A 4,636-nucleotide genomic window follows, 5' to 3' on the forward strand; every position below is an offset into this window, starting at 1 on the left:
AACTCTATTAAGAATCCTTGATGACGATGCGAAAGTAAATCACAAGTGGTTTATAATTTTTTAGAAAAAGCTTACTCTCACTCTAAGTTAAGTGATCGGTGAAGTTATCTTTGGCTGAAAATTACGGAAATATATTTGAATATTCTGAACGACACAAGACCTACCTTTGCAACTTCTAGCTCTAGAATACTTAAGTAACAAAACACTCAAATAAACTTAGTTACATTAAATTAATTTTCAACAGAGCTACAACATAAAAAGCATTGATAAAGCCTCTACAACGAACTGACCCGCATTCGACAATATCTTTTCAGTTCCTCTTCTAGGATAACCATTGAATACTTTGCATACACGCGAGTATATTGGAAAATCAGGCGTGATTGGCTCTGAAGAAAAAAAAATTCCACTACTAAAACAAAGTCGAAACGAAAACCGTTAGATCGTATAGCAACGCAAGTGTACTCTGTTAGAAGATGAAGGAATTAGCCATCATTGAACATGATAAAATATAAATAAAAATTTTATTTTCTCTTTATTCGCTTTGCTCTCAAGTAGCTTAATCAAAAAAACTTCGACAAAATGGCTTACTTCATATTGATTATTTGATTTTGATCTTTTTTCATCAGTAATTAATTAGTCCATTAGTGTGAACATCCTGCTGAGTGAGTACTGAAATACAGTTTTCGTCATAACGTTAGTGCCAGTAAAATCCAATCAAATGTGACCTCTGAAATGAAAGAAATAAAGCTAACAAATGACCATAAATTTTCTGTTCATCCCTTTGCGACAAAAATTTTCGTAACTTCATGCACATAACATCAAGCTACTTTAGGAGAATTTTTAGGGAGGAAAATAGTTCCAGAAAGTTTTAACATATAAAGGGTTCAAGAGATGCAAATGAACAAAACTACCAATAACTCGAATTTTCCCACGCAAACGCCCATGTCTCTTTTTTACCTGATATTATTATTTATAGCAGTATCATTACTAACTACAGATGATGAATCCCTCTTATACAAGCAAGCAACACAAGTTAACAGTGTCATGTACAGGAATCTCAGCTTTCAGAAGTATACTAAACATATATTTTCATACGTAAATGGATGAAGAGATCAGAAAAAAGTTAATTTAGCCGAAAAATCATCCTATGAACGAGATAAAGTTGCAACTTAATCGCAAATATCCCCAATAGTTGGCATCCGTTTGTCACTTGCATGTTGTATGAGAAAAACATGTGACTAAATGTAAAGCACTTTTTGATGAACAAATAAGCAATGAAAATACAACAACAAATAGAAGTATAAAAATTAGTATTTAAACTGAAAAGGTCAAAAGAGATTACTTCATTGCTCGTTTTCAGGTCAAAGGATTGGTGTATCTGTGAAGAACAGCTTCTACCTTACTTCAATAAAGCATGTAGCTCGTGGAATTCAACATCTGAGTAGCTTCTTCTCGTCTTATGTAAATATGTGGTCGAATAAAATAATCGAAAAACAAGGAAACGGATGAAAATGGTCAAGAGTAGAGGGGAATGGGCAATGAAAATGAAACGATCGAGAGTAAGCGAAGGACGAGGAGAGATGAAAATGAAAATGATCGAGAGTGAGGGCTGAGATCGGTAGTGCTGAAAAATGGAAATGGTCAAGAATGCGGGTACAATAAAAAAAAGGGTCAGATGTTGAGAAAAAAACAATAAAGACAGTCGAGAGTGACAAAGAAAGAGTTAGTAAAAAAGAAAGAGGTCGAGAGTTAGTGGAATAGGTGTGACAATGCAGTGACACTGATGGAGGAAGTTCAGGAACAAGCTACTACCCTTCTCCCACCAACTCTAATCCATCTCCGTTTCCCCAAAAATCAATTCTCAGCTTGCCACGCACACACCGCTTCTCTCTCCCTCCTCTCTCTCTCTCTCTCTCCGGTTCCCTCTCGTCTTCTCGTTCTCCAAAATTCAAGAGAGATTTCATTTCATCTCTATTAACCCCCTCTTCTTGCCCCGAATTGAGCGATGCGCTGTGCTACGACATGCCAAAATGGTGACGTCACTCATCTCCACCTTCTCATTGTCGTCTTCATAGTAGCAATATTCCCCAGTCTTTCCCACCCACTTAATTCACCTATCAGTTTTCTCTTTGTGTCATGACGATTGTTAGCCATTGGTCATCACAAAACTGACCACTTATCACCGGCTGCACCCTTGAAAGTGGGAGAGCTAGTTGTCATTATTATCTATAATGTGAGATATCGAGTTTGGAACGGTCATTCAACACTTTATGTTGTTATGATCATTGTCTTGGTGTAGTATTGACCATGAAAACCAGTAACAGCCATATCTCCTTCTGGGTTTTAGTTTCGAGCGAAGACATCAAACGAATTTCCATCTTAAAGCCAAGGAGGCACATATGATTTGCCAAATGGCTGAAGCATAAATTATTCATTTGCTACTGATTCATCTCAAATAACACCTAAAATCCATATAACTGGATATTTTCATTATCATTTCTTATCACCGTCAAAAAACTATAATCACCACTACTTTTGCTGCTGATATGCTAATAATTGTGTGAAGTTTGCACTGCAAGCACAGTTTATCCTTGCTGCATTAGCAGGTGTTGAGTCAGCTATGAATTTTAAAAGCTGCCAACTTCTGAATAGTTTTAATAAAACAATTTGGGCAACTAGAATGCGACTAGAATTTTAATTTCGATTTCGTTTATTAAAAAATTAATTTTTAAATCCTGATTCAACCATTTCCGCCAATCTTTTCCCATACATTCTTGTCCAGGAATGGATTCAATTATATTCAAATCTGTAAAATTATGAAATCAAACTATCAAATTAGGAAAAGAAAATGCTTTCATAAAATCAAAAGTTTGGATGAATGATTCGGTTGTGATAAAGTGTAATTGACTGATTCAAAGAAAATTCAAACTTGAAGGAAGCGGATTGAATCGGATTGAATTGAAATTGATTTTGGAAGCGGATTGAATTGATTCCTTTATTAGATTACTTTTTCTTATATATATGTATATATAATGATCGACCTTAGACAAATAAATGAGGTCGATCATGCTATAATTATGATGCTATAATTGTTAAATTTTAGAAGGCCGAAGGTAGTATTGGCTTAATGGGATGGAATATTTTCAGGATGGTTGATGTTTACAACATATCCAGTAAACATTGTCGCTGTCACTGGGTGATATAACTGATATAAGTGGTAATGCATTGTGATACTGGCAGCATCTTGTTTCTTGCTTACTTAATAATTTCCCTTATCACAAATCAATTGAAAAAGAGATGAAAATGACTAGGCTTACTTAATATAGTATCATTTCCTAAAAATTCTGGGAATGCGAATGATAATGCTTAAATGACTGATTCATCCTGATTATTCTGACTAATTGATAAATGTAGCTGTCGTAGAATAATGAAAAATTGCGGAGCAAAATCAAATTAATAAAGAGAGACAAATAAAAAATAAAATTGATAAAGTGGTGACAGGATGTAAGAAGATATCATACTCAAAAATGATGACCATGTGAGAATAAAATACCCGTTTTTTTTTAAATTTCTTTCAAAACCCGAAATAATGATTATAAGGTAAGCAATACAAATGACAAAATGAAGAAATCACATTGACATTTCTTTCATTTCAATTTATTTTCCAAATTCACTGCTAAGAGAGGTGACAATAGCGCTTCGAAATTTCTTTATATGCAGACATTCTTCCATCAATAGATCTTAGTGAATCTAATAATATTTCTCTAAAATATTTGAATCACTTACCATTTTGTTGATAAAATATGATATCGATAATTATCATTTGGTAAAAGTTGTTTCCTTCTTTCACACTCTAAACTAATGGATGGAATATATTTAGTGTCATTAATTAATGCTTTTTCATTATTATTTTATGGAAACATTAGAAATTCTATAAAAGTATTTCTCTTTATTGAAAGACGAGGGAAGAAAGAAAAAGAAAATGTTTTAAACTTACCTAAAATTTTTTAAATGCCCGAAAATTTTGATATCAAATTCTGTTCCAATTTATTCTCAAACATTTTTTTATTGTAAAATTATTTTATTTTCATCGATGATTTCTTTTTTTTTTTTGGGGGGGGGAATTTATCATCGTCGACTGATGCAATCATTCGAACAGAATATAGTAGTTATCAGTTGAAAGATTATTTAAACGAGATATCAACGTTACAAGAAGTAATTCGTATATATTTGTTCTGCTTGTCAGATTTTCGACTAGTTAATATGTATTCATAATAATGATAAATGATAAAAATTCATGATTCAAAAATGAAATTATTTGTAAATCAATAAAATTTGGGGATTTTAAAAATTATGATACCGCGAAAAAGTCTGTTTTAGGTGCCAGTTGTAAAGTGAAACATACTTCGCACGATCTCCTATTATACTGTTCTATTTATTACAGATATATATTTCCGGAAATTCCACTCTTCTGCTTTTTAATTTCTGTCAATCTATTTGATTTCCGATATGCTTTCAACGCTAATAGTTTTATCGATTTTGTTTTGCTATTCGCTTATTTTATTACGGAACATGTATGTTTTCGTCATCATTTCATTTTCCAGTTTTTTTTTTTTTTTCTAATTTTCCTTACCTA

Source organism: Loa loa (assembly GCF_000183805.2).
Source record: "Loa loa unplaced genomic scaffold supercont3.4, whole genome shotgun sequence".
In the NCBI taxonomy this organism is placed as follows: domain Eukaryota; kingdom Metazoa; phylum Nematoda; class Chromadorea; order Rhabditida; family Onchocercidae; genus Loa; species Loa loa.